Source organism: Heptranchias perlo, chromosome 12, assembly GCF_035084215.1.
Source record: "Heptranchias perlo isolate sHepPer1 chromosome 12, sHepPer1.hap1, whole genome shotgun sequence".
In the NCBI taxonomy this organism is placed as follows: Eukaryota; Metazoa; Chordata; class Chondrichthyes; order Hexanchiformes; family Hexanchidae; genus Heptranchias; species Heptranchias perlo.
The window spans coordinates 13,252,020-13,271,104 of NC_090336.1; positions in this window are offsets into that span (position 1 = coordinate 13,252,020).

Here is a 19,085-nt window from a genome sequence, read left to right on the forward strand (position 1 = left end):
TCGGCACACGAGCGCCCTCGAACATCCTGTCCTCACACAGCACACTTCCCCTCGAACATCCTGTCCTCACACACAGCACACTCCCCTCGAACATCCTGTCCTCACACAGCACACTCCCCTCGAACATCCTGTCCTCACACACAGCACACTCCCCTCGAACATCCTGTCCTCACACAGCACACTCCCCTCGAACATCCTGTCCTCACACACAGCACACTCCCCTCGAACATCCTGTCCTCACACACAGCACACTCCCCTCGAACATCCTGTCCTCACACACAGCACACTCCCCTCGAACATCCTGTCCTCACACACTGCACACTCCCCTCGAACATCCTGTCCTCACACAGAGCACACTCCCCTCGAACATCCTGTCCTCACACACGGCACACTCCCCTCGAACATCCTGTCCTCACACAGCACACTGCCCTCGAACATCCTGTCCTCACACACGGCACACTCCCCTCGAACATCCTGTCCTCACACACGGCACACTCCCCTCGAACATCCTGTCCTCACACACGGCACACTCCCCTCGAACATCCTGTCCTCACACACGGCACACTCCCCTCGAACATCCTGTCCTCACACACAGCACACTCCCCTCGAACATCCTGTCCTCACACACGGCACACTCCTCCTCGAACATCCTGTCCTCACACACGGCACACTCCCCTCGAACATCCTGTCCTCACACAGCACACTCCCCTCGAACATCCTGTCCTCACACACGGCACACTCCTCTCGAACATCCTGTCCTCACACACGGCACACTCCCCTCGAACATCCTGTCCTCACACAGCACACTCCCCTCGAACATCCTGTCCTCACACACGGCACACTCCTCTCGAACATCCTGTCCTCACACACGGCACACTCCCCTCGAAAATCCTGTCCTCACACAGCACACTCCCCTCGAACATCCTGTCCTCACCACACGGCACACTCCTCTCGAACATCCTGTCCTCACACACGGCACACTCCCCTCGAACATCCTGTCCTCACACAGCACACTCCCCTCGAACATCCTGTCCTCACACACAGCACACTCCCCTCGAACATCCTGTCCTCACACAGAGCACACTCCCCTCGAACATCCTGTCCTCACACACAGCACACTCCCCTCGAACATCCTGTCCTCACACAGAGCACACTCCCCTCGAACATCCTGTCCTCACACGGCACACTCCCCTCGAACATCCTGTCCTCACACACGGCACACTCCCTTCGAACATCCTGTCCTCACACAGCACACTCCCCTCGAACATCCTGTCCTCACACACGGCACACTCCCCTCGAACATCCTGTCCTCACACACGGCACACTCCCCTCGAACATCCTGTCCTCACACACAGCACACTCCCCTCGAACATCCTGTCCTCACACAGCACACTCCCCTCGAACATCCTGTCCTCACACACGGCACACTCCCCTCGAACATCCTGTCCTCACACACGGCACACTCCCCTCGAACATCCTGTCCTCACACACAGCACACTCCCCTCGAACATCCTGTCCGCACACACGGCACACTCCCCTCGAACATCCTGTCCTCACACACGGCACACTCCCCTCGAACATCCTGTCCTCACACAGCACATTCCCCTCGAACATCCTGTCCTCACACACGGCACACTCCCCTCGAACATCCTGTCCTCACACACGGCACACTCCCCCTCGAACATCCTGTCCTCACACACGGCACACTCCCCTCGAACATCCTGTCCTCACACGGCACACTCCCCTCGAACATCCTGTCCTCACACAGAGCACACTCCCCTCGAACATCCTGTCCTCACACACAGCACACTCCCCTCGAACATCCTGTCCTCACACACGGCACACTCCCCTCGAACATCCTGTCCTCACACACAGCACACTCCCCTCGAACATCCTGTCCTCACACACGGCACACTCCCCTCGAACATCCTGTCCTCACACACTGCACACTCCCCTCGAACATCCTGTCCTCACACAGAGCACACTCCCCTCGAACATCCTGTCCTCACACGGCACACTCCCCTCGAACATCCTGTCCTCACACAGAGCACACTCCCCTCGAACATCCTGTCCTCACACGGCACACTCCCCTCGAACATCCTGTCCTCACACAGAGCACACTCCCCTCGAACATCCTGTCCTCACACGGCACACTCCCCTCGAACATCCTGTCCTCACACACGGCACACTCCCCTCGAACATCCTGTCCTCACACACGGCACACTCCCCTCGAACATCCTGTCCTCACACACGGCACACTCCCCTCGAACATCCTGTCCTCACACAGGGCACACTCCCATCGAACATCCTGTCCTCACACGGCACACTCCCCTCGAACATCCTGTCCTCACACATGGCACACTCCCCTCGAACATCCTGTCCTCACACAGCACACTCCCCTCGAACATCCTGTCCTCACACGGCACACTCGCCTCGAACATCCTGTCCTCACACACGGCACACTCCCCTCGAACATCCTGTCCTCACACACGGCACACTCCCCTCGAACATCCTGTCCTCACACCCGGCACACTCCCCTCGAACATCCTGTCCTCACACAGCACACTCCCCTCGAACATCCTGTCCTCACACAGCACACTCCCCTCGAACATCCTGTCCTCACACAGCACACTCCCCTCGAACATCCTGCCCTCACACAGCACACTCCCCTCGAACATCCTGTCCTCACACAGCACACTCCCCTCGAACATCCCGTCCTCACACAGCACACTCCCCTCGAACATCCTGTCCTCACACAGCACACTCCCCTCGAACATCCTGTCCTCACACACGGCACACTCCCCTCGAACATCCTGTCCTCACACACGGCACACTCCCCTCGAACATCCTGTCCTCACACACGGCACACTCCCCTCGAACATCCTGTCCTCACACACGGCACACTCCCCTCGAACATCCTGTCCTCACACACGGCACACTCCCCTCGAACATCCTGTCCTCACACACAGCACACTCCCCTCGAACATCCTGTCCTCACACAGAGCACACTCCCCTCGAACATCCTGTCCTCACACAGCACACTCCCCTCGAACATCCTGTCCTCACACACAGCACACTCCCCTCGAACATCCTGTCCTCACACACGGCACACTCCCCTCGAACATCCTGTCCTCACACACGGCACACTCCCCTCGAACATCCTGTCCTCACACAGCACACTCCCCTCGAACATCCTGTCCTCACACACGGCACACTCCCCTCGAACATCCTGTCGTCACACACGGCACACTCCCCTCGAACATCCTGTCCTCACACACCGCACACTCCCCTCGAACATCCTGTCCTCACACACGGCACACTCCCCTCGAACATCCTGTCCTCACACGGCACACTCCCCTCGAACATCCTGTCCTCACACACCGCACACTTCCCTCGATCATCCTGTCCTCACACACGGCACACTCCCCTCGAACATCCTGTCCTCACGCCTCTATGTGGCCACCAACAAAGCACCTACAAATATTTCAGTGCAGTACGGCGGGAGTGCTGCACTGTCGGAGGTGCCGTCTTTCGGATGAGATGTTAAACTATGGCCCCATCTGCCCTCTGTGGTGTATGTAAAAGATCCCATGGCACTCTTTCGAAGAAGGGCAGGGGAGTTCTCCCCGGTGTGCTGGCCAATATTTATCCCTCAACCATCATCACTGAAAAGCAGATTATCCGGTCATTATCACACCGCTGTTTGTGGGATCTTGCTGTACGCAAATTGGCTGCCACGTTTCCTACAGTATAACAGTGACTGCACTTCAAAAGTACTTAATTGGCTGTAAAGTATTTTGGGACGTCCTGAGGTTGTGAAAGGCGCTATATAAATGAAAGTCCTTTCCTTTTGCTTTTTTGGGCTCACAGAGTTCAGAGATAGCGGTTTGTCCATCAGTTCACGTCTTCCTATTGTTTATAATCGTGTTAATACCTTCTGTTCTGCATCAGCCCAGAGGACTGGTAATAAAGGCTGACAGCAGTCGAATGACCAGATGCTGCAACAACTTCCACACAGGCTCGTCCCAGTTTGATCACAGGGTCTTGCCACATTGGATAGATTTCCTACTGTACTAATTTCATTTCCCAATCTGATTTTACCTGAGTGCACTTTCAGGAAGTGCAGTGATCATGTTTCGCTGGATGTCAGGCTTTTCTTCTTGTTTACAAGTGTTTGCTGGAGGGAGGGAGGGGGCTAATCCAGTGCTGCTCGCAGTGCACTTTGTTCCTCATAACCTGGGATTGGAGCAGCTAATTGCTGTATAATGCAGAACAAGGGCGACGAGGAGCCAGTGATTAATATTAATGAACGCATCATGTTTCTTTGCCATGGCTGTCACAGAACTAACTGTGGGCTTAATGTCTGAATTTATAACCAAGCATCTTGGTCTCTGTTTAACCAATTAAAGACTCTGATTTTCAATGACCAGCACACACTCAGCCAACGGTAACAATTTACCACCTTCAGCTACTCAAAAGCTTCTATATAAATACAAGTTGCTATTGTCCTCAATCAACATCCATCTCTTGCTCCTGGCTTTTTGGATTCTTATAATGTTTTTTTTTTGGACTCTGCCTGTGGTCCATGTCCCCATTCCTCTTCCCCACCCAGTCCTTTGCCCTTCCTCTTCACCCCAGATGGTACATGGTGCAGGAGATCCAAAGTGGGCACAGGGAGGAAGACAAACAGAGGGACAACGTGCTCCCACAGAAGGGGAAACCAGTCGGGCTCCGCTGGATGACTGACTCCTCTTCACACCACAAAATCGCCAGGACTCTGAATTATTGTCTCGTGACATTTGTGACAGAAAATAAATATCCATAAGAGTTCTGATTAATTAAAAACAAATGGAGTAAAATGTTCCGAAGTTTACTGAAGAAATTCATTCAAAATTGCCTGCGGATCTTTCCTGAAGTTTGCAGATTTATGTTGTCCCTGTCAGTCATTCATTTAAAATCCGGTCAGACCGAGAGCAGACCCTCCACTTCTCACCAGTAAAAAAAAATCACAGTTTCTTTGGAAAAAAAAAATAGCCTGCTTCTTTGTGTTTTAGAGTCCTTTAAATAATTAATAATTCCAGCTCCTCTCATGTTCAAATATTAGTCTTTCCCTGGTCTGACCACTATGATTAACTGCAGAAATGGGGGCCTCTCGAACACGGCCCAGCAGATTTCAAGATAAGTCTTTGCAGCCGTGACTTTTTTTTTAAATATCCTTTTTAAATTTCCTTTTGCAAATATCATGATACCGGGTAACCAAGATGAGAAACAGCTGGCAGCAACTCAGCGTAATCAGATTTCACTGAAGAATCATAAACTGTGTACCAAAATTAGAAAAGGGAATAGTCTGACTGAGCCTTTGCAAAGTTGCTAAGTCTTTTCCAATTTTTCAATCCTGAAATGTTGCGTCACCTTTCCGTAGGAATGAGAGGTCGCATATGATGCTTGTAGTAATTCCCTATTATCTTTAATGAGAGGGGAAATGCATTATTCAGAATGTTTACATAGCAATTTTGGGCCTTGCTGATGACTGAAGGATCCATGTTCAACGGATTAGCACAGGCAGATAGTTGCCTAGCCAACCAGCCAATAACCCAAGCAATTATCACGCCAATTAGCCAGTCACCCACCCAGACAGAAAGCTGAACGGGCATTAGGTAACCAGGCCAGTGAGTCTACAATAATAAAAACAGAAAATGCTGGAAACACTCAGCAGGTAAGGCAGCATCTGTGGAGAGAGAAACAGAGCTAATGTTTCAGGTCGATGATCTTTCATCAGAACTGGAAGCAGTTTTAAGCAAGTACAGTGCCAGGGAAAGCGGGGTGGGGGGGTCGGGGGGGAGGGGAGGGGAGGAAAGAACAAAAACAGAAGGAAAGGTCGACTAGTTTGCTGGAAAAGAGTTTCACCATCCACTCAGAAAAATAACCAACTAGATAATTACCCAAGCACTGGGTCAGTCAGCATGTCCGCAGGCCAGCCAGAGTCCCTGATGGACCCATTTATCCCTCAACCAACATCACAAACAGAATATCTGATCATTATCTCATTGCTGTTTGTGGGATCTTGCTGTGTACAAATTGGCTGCTGTGTTTCGCTACATTACAACTGTGACTTCACTTTTAAAAGTATTTATATGGCTGTAGGGCGATTTGGGACGTCCTGAGGTCGTGAAGCAAGTTATCAAATGGCGGAGCAGGCACAAGGGGCTGAATGGCCTACTCCTGTTCCTATGTTCCTATGTTAATTTCTTTTGTTAGCCATGATTGGGCCGCTTTTCCTTTTGTGTAGAGTCAACACGGCTTTGTGAAAGGGAAATTGTGTTTGCCTAATTTATTAGAGTTCTTTGAGGAAGTAACAAAGTGGATAAAGGGGATCCTGTGGATGTGGTGTACTTGGATTTCCAGAAGGCTTTTGACAAGGTGCCACATCAAACACTACTACACAAAATAAGAACTCATGGTGTAGGGGGTAGCATATTAGCATGGATAAAGGATTGGTTAGCTAACAGGAAACAGAGAGTTGGCACAAATGGGTCATTTTCAGGTTGGCAAGATGTAACGAATGCTTGGGCCTCAACTATTTACAATCTATATCAATGATTTGGATGAAGGGACCGAATGTATAGTTGCTAAATTTGCTGATGACACAAAGGTAGGTAGGAAAGTAAGTTGCGAAGAGGACATAAGGAGTCTGCAAAGGGATATTGATAGGCTAAGTGAGTGGGCAAAAATTTGGCAGATGGAGTATAATGTGGGAAAATGTGAACTTGTCCACTTTGGCAGGAGGAATAGAAAAGCAATATGTTATTTAAATGGAGAGGGATTGCAGAACTCTGAGGTACAGAGGGATCTGGGTGTCCTAGTACATGAATCACACAAAGTCAGTATGCAGGTACAGCAAGTGATTAAGAAGGCAAATGGAATATTGTCATTTATTGCAAGGGGAATTGAACATAAAAATAGAGATGTTTTGCTACAGTTGTACAGGGCATTGGTGAGACCACATCTAGAATACTGTGTGCAGTTTTGGATTCCTTATTTAAGAAAGGACATAATTGCTTTGGAGGCAGTTCAGAGAAGGTTCACTCGACTGATTCCTGGGATGAGGGGGTTATCTTATGAGGAAAGGTTGGACAAGTTGGGCCTGTATACACTGGAGTTTAGAAGAATGAGAGGTGATCTTATTGAAACATAAAATCCTGAGGGAACTTGAAGGGGTAGATGCTGAGGGGATGTTTCCCCGTGTGGGAGAGACTAGTACTAGGGGCTACAGTTTAAAAATAAGGGGTCTCCCATTTAAGACGGAGATGAGGAGAAATTTTTTCTCTCAGAGGGTCGTGAGTCTGTGGAACTCCCTTCCCCAGAGAGCGGTGGAGGCAGGGTCATCGAATATTTTTAAGGCTGAGTTAGATAGATTCCTGATTAACAAGGGAGTCAAAGGTTATAGTAGGTAGACGGGAAAGTAGGGTTGAGGTCACAACCAGATCAGCCACAATCTTATCAAATGGCAGAGCAGGCTCGAGGGGCCGAATGGCCTACTCATGCTCTTAATTCATATGTTCATATAAGTTCTTTCTTTTGTTCCCTTTATAATCCTTGATTAGTTTACATCAATGACTTGGATTTAGAAACTGAATACAAATTGGTCAAATTTTCAGTTTTATACTAAACAAGGAGGGGTAGTGGATTCAGAGGGGCTGGTTCAGTAATTTAAAAAATGAGCTGGAGAAAATATGTCAATGGGCAGAACAATGGCTGATGAAAATTAAGGGTAAAGTACTGTATATTGGAAGGAGGATGGGTGGCACAGGTCCTCCGGGAATGGGGTCAAAATAGCTAAGAATGAAGTTGAAGGAGATCTCGGAGTCTCAGTGGACTCAACATGTTCAATCAATGGAGAGCGGCAAGCAGCAACGCCAACAAAAGTATACAGCCAAAACTGTAAAGTACAAGTCAGAGGATGTCCTGTACAGTGCACTGGACTGATCACACTTTGAGTACTGTGTCCAGTTCTGTTCCCTGAGACACGAGGGAGACATTCAAGTGCTGGAGGTGATGTAGAGAAGAGTCCCAAGGCTGATCCCTAATGTTGGTGATCTGAGTTATGAGGAAAGACTGGCGAAAAACGAGCTTTTCAGCCTTGAGAGGAGGCACCTGAAAGGTGATCGTACAGAAGTATATAAGATAGTAAACAGTATGGAAAAGGATAAATACGGAAAATTACTTCAAACCAAATTGAGGGAGTAGGAAAAGGCAACATAAGTCAGACCAATAAAAGGCATAATTGGGGCTTTTGGAAGCATTTTTGGATCTTCCTAAATGGATTTTTAAAAAATTCATTCATGGGATGTGGGCGTCGCTGGCAAGGCCAGCATTTATTGCCCATCCCTAATTGCCCTTGAGAAGGTGGTGGTGAGCCGCCTTCTTGAACCGCTGCAATCCGTGTGGTGAAGGTTCTCCCACAGTGCTATAGGGAGTTCCAGGATTTTGACCCAGTGACGATGAAGGAACGGTGATATATTTCCAAGTTAGGATGCTGAGTGACTTGGAGGGGAACGTGCAGGTGGTGTTGTTCCCATGTACCTGCTGTCCTTGTCCTTCTAGGTGGTAGAGGTCACAGGTTTGGGAGGTGCTGTTGAGGAAGCCTTGGCGAGTTGCTGCAGTGCATCTTGTAGATGATACACACTGCAGCCATGGTGCGCCGGTGATGGAGGGAGTGAATGTTTAGGGTGGTGGATGGGGTGCCAATCAAGTGGACTGCTTTGTCCTGGATGGTGTCGAGCTTCTTGAGTGTTGTTGGAGCTGCACTCATCCAGGCAAGTGGAGAGTATTCTGTCACACTCCAGACTTATGTCTTGTCGATGGTGGAAAGGCTTTGGGGAGTCAGGAGGTGAGTCACTCGCTGCAGAATACCCAGCCTCTGACCTGCTCTTGTAGCCACAGTATTTATGTGGCTGGTCCAGTTAAGTTTCTGGTCAATGGTGACCCCCAGGATGTTGATGGTGGGGGATTCAACCTGCCCGGAAAAGTTAAAAAATTCTAATGAGGTCCGGCCATTAAATTCAGTAGGACCTCCGCCTTCCCGGTATTTCCCGACCCCTGACACATGCCCCCCCCCCACCGCTCCCTCCCCGCCTCCCCGTAAATATCGGGGCCTGTGAGTTTTCAAACTAATTTGAGCTAACTGCGGCAGAGACACAAGCCTAGCATTTTCCGATTGACATTATTTTAAGGGTCACCACTGGCGTTAATACAAAAACAATTGGAAAACCCAGGCTGTAGATGGTCTCCTTTAAGGCATGTAATTTGTTGTTGCCATCCAGCCAAGTTTACTGAGCAGTTGCGATGCGTTGGGAGGAGAACTTCGACTGTGCCTAAAACGGGCAGCCCTAAGTTGAATTTATGCTCCGTTGACTCTCTGAGTGACACGCTGCCGTGCACAAAGCCTTCTTTGGGAACTTCCTCCTCCGTGAAACCTCTTCTTGTGTTTCTCCATAACAAAAGTTACCAGCATGAGCATGGGCCTCAACGGTATATCAGGATTTTTAAATTGTCATTCAGCCATTTTCCTCACAAATTCCGCACTTCGCAGCTGGATTAATAAACTTTTTTGACGATTATAACAGTTGAGCAGCTCATTGGCTACTTGATCAGCATAAAAGGATGACTAGAGGTATCAGCCATCGCTCGGTGGATAGCACCCTCACCTCTGAGTCAGAAGGTTACGGGTGCAAGTTCCACCCCAGAGATTTGAGCGCAAAATCCAGGCTGACATTTCAATGCAGTACTGAGGGAGTGCTGCACTGTCGGAGGTGCCGTCCTTCGGATGAGATGTTAGACTGAGGCCCGTTTGCCCTCTCAGGTGGACTTAAAAGATCCCATGGCACTATTTCGAAGAAGAGCAGTGGAGTTCTCCCCGGAGTCCTGGCCAATATTTATCCCTCAACCAACATCATTAAAACAGATTATCTGATGATTATCACATTGCTGTTTGTGGGACCTTGCTGTGTGTGAGTTGGCTGCAGTGCTTCCTACATTACACCAGTGACTACACTTCAAAAGTACTTCATTGGTTGTAACGCATTATGGAGCATCCTGAGGTTGTGATAGACGTCATATAAATGCAAGTCTTTCTTTGTATGTGCAGGGTGCAGGACAGAAAAAAACAACGTGCAAACTATCCAGAGATAGTGGGGAGCTGGCCAATCATTAAATCATAGAATCATACAGCACAGAAGGAGATTGTTTGGCCCATCGTGTCTGTGCCAACTCTTCGACTGCAATTCGTCCCACTCCCCTGCTCTTTCCTAACAGCACTGTGGGAGAACCTTCACCACACGGAGTGCAGCGGTTCAAGAAGGCGGCTCACCACCACCTCTTCCAACATTTCTCTTGCAGCACACCTGGACTGGATACAAGAAAAAACAATTATTTCCCTTCAAGTATTTATCCAATTCCCTTTTGAAAGTTACTATTGAATCTGCTTCCACCTCCCTTCCAGGCAGCGCAGTTCATAGAAGACACAGCTCTGCTTTTGCAAACTGCCTTTTAGCTGTGAACACAAGTTAAGATTGTTGGGCGGAACTTGAACTGCTATTTTTGCTTCTAATTTGTTACTTGCTACATCCCTACTAACAGTGCCAGTACAATGTTTTATTTTTGCATATACCTTTAACAACTGCATCTTTCATTCATGTGCTTAAATCTCTGGTGGCACTCACTACTTTACAGTAATCATATTTTACCTTTATGCTCCTCTTTAAGTCATGTAATGTCTTCTGGGCTTTCTGCCAAGTAATTGAGACAGGTGGACTCTTTGAGTGACAGTGCTGCCACACTTGGCACCTTCTTTCAATGTTTGGGGACTGACCTCCCCTGATGGAAACTCTGCTTATGTTTCTTCGTAACGGAGGTCACCAGTACGGTGAATCAGGATGTTCCAAATTATCGTTCAGCCAGTTTCCACACTGAGTGCACCACCCACACTTGGATAAAGCTCATTAGGTGGTCGAAAAGCATTAAAGGATAATTGCAAGTGCATCGTGATTGGCCATTAGTTTTGTCATATTCTCAGGATGTGCACATTTCAGAGTTATATGTTCCAGCAACCTCATTAGTTTGTTAAATGTAATGGAAAATGAGCATTTCTCCATTTCATAGAATGATACATCACAGAAGGAGGCCACTCGGCCCATTGTGCCTGTGCCAGCTCTTTGAAAGAGCTATCCAATTAGTCCCATTCCCCTGCTTTTTCTCCATAGCCCTGCAAATTTATCCCCTTCAAGTATTGATCCAATTCCCTTTTGAAAGTTATTATTGAATCTGCTTCCACCACCCTTTCAGGCAGTGCTTTCCAGCTCATTACAACTTGCCTCTGTTTTTTTTGCCAATTACCTTAAATCTGTGTCCTCTGGTTACCGGCCCTTCTGCCACTGGAAACAGTTTCTCCAAACCAAGATGTGGTCAAAGAGGAATGTCGGCACCTTAATACTGGGACTCATGCAAAATGGATGTTTGTGTGAATCCACACACATATATATCTGCAGCATTTAGAATTGATCTATTATATATCTGTATCAATACATTAAAGTGTTACATTGAATGAACAGTACAGAAACAGGCCATTCGGCCCAACTGGCTGTGCTGGTGTTTATGCTCCACATAAGCCTAGTTACATATAGCGTGTGCTTTGCACAACATCCTTCAGGGTGACACATTGTTCATATGCCAATTCCTTGGAGGTGGTTGGCTCAGATTATGCATTGATAAAGCAGCAACTGACCAGGACAACAGTTTACAAGTTAAATACAAGCCAAGTGAGTGAACAAACTTCCACTGGGGAACAATCAATGGTTCAAGCATTGGCAGTCAGAAGAACTATCAAGAAATTCAATTAATTAAATTCAATAAATTAAATTAAATCTGGAATTGAAATACTAGTATCAGTAATGGTGGCCATGAAACTATTGGATTGTCGTAAAAACCCATCTGGTTCACTAATGTCCTTTAGGGAAGGAAGCCTGCCTTCCTTACCCGGTCTGGCCTATATGTGACTCCAGACCCACAGCAATGTGGTTGATTCTTAATTGCCCTCTGAAATGGCCTAGCAAGCCACTCAGTTGTAAAATCTCGCTAAAAAAAGTCACAATAAGAATAAAACCGGCATCAGACCACTAGGCACCAGACACGACAAAGGCAAACCAAGCCCAGTCGACCCTGCAAAGTCCTCCTCACTAACATCTGGGGACTTGTGCCAAAATTGGGAGAGCTGTCCCACAGACTAGTCAAGCAACAGCCTGACACAGCCATACTCACAGAATCAAACCTTTCAGCCAACGTCCCAGACTCTTCCATCACCATCCCTGAGTATGTCCTGTCCCACCGGCAGGACAGACCCACCAGAGGTGGCGGTACAGTGATATACAGTCAGGAGGGAGTGGCCCTGGGAGTCCTCAACATTGACTCTGGACACCATGAAATCTCATGGCATCAGGTCAAATATGGGCAAGGAAACCTCCTGCTGATTACCACCTACCGCCCTCCCTCAGCTGATGAATCAGTCCTCCTCCATGTTGAACATCACTTGGAGGAAGCACTGAGGGTAGCAAGGGCACAAAATGTACTCTGGGTGGGGGACTTCAATGTCCATCACCAAGAGTGGCTCGGCAGCACCACTACTGACCGAGTGGCCGAGTCCTGAAGGACATAGCTGCTGGACTGGGCCTGCGGCAGGTGGTGAGCAAACCAACACGAGGGAAAAACTTACTTGACCTCGTCCTCACCAACCTACCTGTCGCAAATGCATCTGTCCATGACAGTATTGGTTGGAGTGACCACCGCACAGTCCTCATGGAGACAAAGTTCTGTCTTCGCACTGAGGACACCATCCAACGTGTTGTGTGGCACTACCACCGTGCTAAATGGGATAGATTCAGAACAGATCTAGCAGCTCAAAACTGGGCATCCATGAGGCGCTGTGGGCCATCAGCAGCAGCAGGATTGTATTCCAGCGCAATCTGTAACCTCATGGCCCGGCACATTCCTCACTCTACCATTACCAACAAGCCAGCGGATCAACCCTGGTTCAATGAGGAGTGTAGAAGAGCATGCCAGGAGCAGCACCAGGCGTACCGAAAAATGAGGTGCCAACCTGATGAAGCTACAACTCAGGACTACATGCATGCTAATCAGCGGAAGCAACATGCTATAGACAGAGCTAAGTGATTCAACAAACAACGGATCAGATCAAAGCTCTGCAGTCCTGCCACATCCAGTCGTGAATGGTGGTGGACAATTAAACAGCTAACGGGAGGAGGAGGCTCTGCAAACATCCCCATCCTCAATGATGGCAGAGTCCAGCATGTGAGTGCAAAAGACAAGGCTGAAACACTTGCAACGATCTTCAGCCAGAAGTGCCGAGTGGATGGTCCATCTCGGCCTCCTCCCAATATCCCCACCATCACAGAAGCCGGTCTTCAGCCAATTCGATTCACTCCAAATGATATCAAGAAATGGCTGAGTGCATGAGTTACAACAAAGGCTATGGGCCCCGACAACTTCCCGGCTGCAGTGCTGAAGACTTGTGCTCCAGAACTAGCTGCGCCTCTAAGCAAGCTGTTCCAGTACAGCTACAACACAGGCATCTACCCGACAATGTGGAAAATTGCCCAGGTATGTCCTGTCCACAAAAGGCAGGACAAATCCAATCCGGCCAATTACTGCCCCATCAGTCTACTCTCAATCATCAGCAAAGTGATGGAAGGTGTCGTCGACAGTGCTATCAAGCGGCACTTACTCACCAATAACCTGCTCACCGATGCTCAGTTTGGGTTCCGCCAGGACCACTCGGCTCCAGACCTCATTACAGCCTTGGTCCAAACATGGACACAACAGCTGAATTCCAGAGGTGAGGTGAGAGTGACTGCCCTTGACATCAAGGCAGCATTTGACCGAGTGTGGCACCAAGGAGCCCTAGTAAAATTGAAGTCAATGGGAATCAGGGGGAAAACTCTCCAGTGGCTGGAGTCATACCTAGCACAAAGGAAGATGGTAGTGGTTATTGGAGACCAATCATCTCAGCCCCAGGGCATTGCAGCAGGAGTTCCTCAGGGCAGTGTCCTAGGCCCAACCATCTTCAGCTGCTTCATCAATGACCTTCCCTCCATCATAAGGTCAGAAATGCGGATGCTTGCTGATGATTGCACAGTGTTCAGTTCCATTCGCAACCCCTCAGATAATGAAGCAGTCCGAGCCCACATGCAACAAGACCAGGACAACATCCAGGCTTGGGCTGATAAGAGGCAAGTAACATTCACGCCAGACAAGTGCCAGGCAATGACCATCTCCAACAAGAGAGGGTCTAACCACCTCCCCTTGACATTCAATGGTATTACCATCGCCGAATCCCCCACCATAAACATCCTGGGGGTCACCATTGACCAGAAACTTAACTGGACCAGCCATGTTAATACTGTTGCCACAAGAGCAGGTCAGAGGCTGGGTATTCTGCAGCGAGTGACTCACCTCCTGACTCCCCAAAGCCTTTCCACCATCTACAAGGCACAAGTCAGGAGTGTGATGGAATACTCTCCACTTGCCTGGATGAGTGCAGCTCCAACAACACTCAAGAAGCTCGACACCATCCAGGACAAAGCAGCCCGCTTGATTGGCACCCCATCCACCACCCTAAACATTCACTCCCTTCACCACCGGCGCACTGTGGCTGCAGTGTGTACCATCCACAGGATGCACTGCAGCAACTCGCCAAGGCCTCTTCGACAGCACTTCCCAAACCCGCGACCTCTACGACCTAGAAGGACAAGGGCAGCAGGCACATGGGAACAACATGACCTGCACGTTCCCCTCCAAGTCACACACCGTCCCGACTTGGAAATATATCGCCGTTCCTTCATCGTCACTGGGTCAAAATCCTGGAACTCCCTTCCTAACAGCACTGTGGGAGAACATTCACCAGACGGACTGCAGCAGTTCAAGGCGGCGGCTCACCACCACCTTCTCAAGGGCAATTAGGGATGGCAATAAATGCCGGCCTCGCCAGTGACGCCCACATCCCATGAACGAATAAAAAAAAAGAAGAAAGGAGAATCTGAACTATTCAAACACTGCAGAAAATTCCTAAAGTTTGGGTTTGAGCCAGTAACTTGCATTCCCCCCCCCATCTGAAACCTTACAGGTTAAAACATTTATAACATAAAAAAACCAAACTCTGTATAAAATGCTTTTTCTTACTGGATGAGTTGCCTATGATGTGTTACGAATGTGGGGCAGGCCCATTCGTGCACCATGAGTTTGAGGCCCAACTTGGAGTAGTTGGCTGCAAATAAAACAAATTTCAAAATGGAATATTTGGGGTAGAAATTCCACAGGGTTCTGCCATTAGATCAGTGGAAACCCCACAGAAACGACGTAAACAGAAATGATGGTAGACAGTCGGGAGAGCCACCTCAATGAGCTGCGGTATGTCCTATCTACAGAATGCACTGCAGCAACTCACGATGGCTTCTTCAACAACACCTCCCAAACCCACGACCTCCACCACCTAGAAGGACAAGGGCAGCAGCTTTATGGGAACAACACCACCTGCACGTTCCCCTCCAAGTCACACACCATCCAGACTTGGACATTTATCGCCGTTCCTTCATCGTCCCTACCTAACAGCACTGTGTGAGAACCTTCACCACACGGACTGCAGTGGTTCAAGATGAAGGCCCACCACCACCTTCTCAAGCGGAACTAGGGATGGGCAATAAACGTCAGCAACGCCCACATCTTGAGAGTGAATATTAAAAAAAAACTCCAGGCATTTATATTTTTTGATGTATTCTAAATGGTTACAGCTGCTGTCTGTTTATATCAAAAACTGCAAAATGATTGTTCATTTAAATAGATTTCTATACGTAACGACAGCAGTCACTTATTGCTTCTCCTGCAGTGGGGAGGAAAACATTATGTTATGTATTTTCCAGAAGTCAATCAAAAAATCCTTGTATCTGGGCAGATCTCTTATAAATTTATTTTCAATTTCTTTCACTGGAGATGTGTAGCAGTCTTCCACTTTCACATCAGAGCAGCCCCACTCCCTGGAACAACATAACCTCTGAATCACCATATACAATGCCACAGGAGAACTGCTAGCAATATATTAGAAATGGTACAGCTGTTTCATTCTCTGTTGTCCATCACGCTTAGGTACCATGCTGTACACATACGAACTTACAGTAACACATTTGCAGTTCATCAATGGAAGTGATGTATTCATAGAACAGTGAGAAATCAGAACGAAAAAGATACGCACCAGAGAAATCAATGTTACTAAATGGGAATGAAAATACCAATTGTGAAGTTTAAAAACTATGAATCAGAAATTAGAAATCAGAGACCGATACCATTAAAAAAGGGAAACAATAAAATTGTTCCAATAAGTTCTCCAGTTTCAGTCTGTCAATTTCTTTCTTCGTTGAGGTGTGGGAATAGAGCAATAAACAACACTTGTAGTGTAACAAGCACCAAAATAAATTACACATTTCCGAAAAAAATCACTAAACTGACCCATAAATTTGGTTAATGATAGAAATGTCTGCAAGAGTCTCCCCTCAGGTAGGTCTGTCGCTCTGGAGTCTGAGGCTAGTGTAACATGAGTTTTCACCCTGCTTCTGTGGAACTAAAATACCCAGACTGTACTACGAACTAGGGCAAAAATATACAAATAGTAACGATGAGACATTATAAATTCATACCTTCACACTCTTCCCCCAGAGAATAGAGCAAAGTAGTGGAAGGATTCACAGACTGATTAGTCTGTGACATGAACACAACTTCCATGGTTGTAACTATCTTTACTCAGCCGATAGGGTGATTAGTTCTACACGCCAGGAGAGCTTTATGGGCTCCCACAGCCCATATGGTAAGGAGAGAGGGTAGGGGGCACCCACATCCACCAAATGTGAGTATCCCCGCTGGATATCAACACAGAATTCAGAGCCAGAGCTCCATTCAGCAGGATTATCCGGAGCGGGATTTGAAACCTGCACCTTCTGATTCAGAGGTGGGAATGTCACCATTAAGCCAAAGGCTCACTCTTCTTTTATTATTCGTTCAAGGGATGTGGGCATCGCTGGCAAGGCCAGCATTTATTGCCCATCCCTAATTGCCCTTGAACCGTTGCAGTCCGTGTGGTGAAGGTTCTCCCACAGTGCTGTTAGGAAGGGAGTTCCAGGATTTTGACCCAGCGACGATGAAGGAACGGCGATATATTTCCAAGTCAGAATGGTGTGTGACTTGGAGGAGAACATGCAGGTGGTGTTGTTCCCATTTACCTGTTGCCCTTGTCCTTCCAGGTGGTAGAGGTCGTGGGTTTGGGAGGTGCTGTCGAAGAAGCCTTGGCGAGTTGCTGCAGTGCATCCTGTGGATGGTACACACTGCAGCCACAGTGCGCCGGTGGTGAAGGGAGTGAATGTTTAGGGTGGTGGATGGGGTGCCAATCAAGCGCGCTGCTTTGTCCTGGATGGTGTCGAGCTTCTTGAGTGTTGTTGGAGCTGCACTCATCCAGGCAAGTGGAGAGTATTCCATCACACTCCTGACTTGTGCCTTGTAGATGGTGGAAAGACTTTGGGGAGTCAGGAGGTGAGTCACTCGCCGCAGAATACACAGCCTCTGACTGCTCTCGTAGCCACAGTATTTATATGGTTGGTCCAGTTAAGTTTCTGCTCAATGGTGACCCCCAGGATGTTGATGGTGGGGGATTCGGTGATGGTAATGCCGTTGAATGTCAAGGGGAGGTGGATAGACTCTCTCTTGTTGGAGATGGTCATTTCCTGGCACTTGTCTGGTGCGAATGTTACTTGCCACTTATCAGCCCAAGCCTGGATGTTGTCCAGGTCTTGCTGCATGCGGGCACGGACTGCTTCATTATCTGAGGGGTTGCGAATGGAACTGAACACTGTGCAATCATCAGCGAACATCCCCATTTCTGACCTTATGATGGAGGGAAGGCCATTGATGACACAACTGGAGACAGTTGAGCCTCGGACACTGCCCTGAGGAACTCCTGCAGCAATGTCCTGGGGCTGAGATGATTGGCCTCGAACAACCACTACCATCTTCCTCTGTGCTAGGTATGACTCCAGCCACTGGAGAGTTTTCCCCCTGATTCCCATTGACTTCAATTTTACTAGGGCTCCTTGGTGCCACACTCGGTCAAATGCTGCCTTGATGTCAAGGGCAGTCACTCTCACCTCACCTCTGGAATTCAGCTGTTGTGTCCATGTTTGGACCAAGGCTGTAATGAGGTCTGGAGCTGAGTGGTCCTGGCGGAACCCAAACTGAGCATCGGTGAGCAGGTTATTGGTGAGTAAGTGCCGCTTGATAGCACTGTCGACGACACCTCCCATCACTTTGCTGATGATTGAGAGTAGACTGATGGGGCAGTAATTGGCCGGATTGGATTTGTCCTGCTTTTTGTGGACAGGACATACCTGGGCAATTTTCCACATTGTCGGGTAGATGCCTGTGTTGTAGCTGTACTGGAACAGCTTGCTTAGAGGCGCAGCTAGTTCTGGGGCACAAGTCTTCAGCACTGCAGCCGGGATGTTGTCGGGGCCCATAGCCTTTGCTGTATCAGTGCACTCAGCTGTTTCTTGATATCACGTGGAATGAATCGAATTGGCTGAAGACCGGCTTCTGTGATGGTGGGGATATCGGGAGGAGGCCGAGATGAATCATCCACTCTGCACTTCTGGCTGAAGATGGTTGCAAATGTTTCAGCCTTGTCTTTTGCACTCACATGCTGGACTCTGCCATCATTGAGGATGGGGATGTTTACAGACCCTCCTCCTCCCGTTAGTTGTTTAATTGTCCGCCACCATTCATGACTGGATGTGGCAGGACTGCAGAGCTTTGATCTGATCCGTTGGTTGTGGAATCGTTTAGCTCTGTTTATAGCTTGTTGCTTCCACTGTTTAGCATGGATGTAGTCCTGAGTTATAGCTTCACCAGGTTGGCACCTCATTTTTAGGTACGCCTGGTGCTGCTCCTGGCATGCTCTTCTACATTCCTCTTTGAACCAG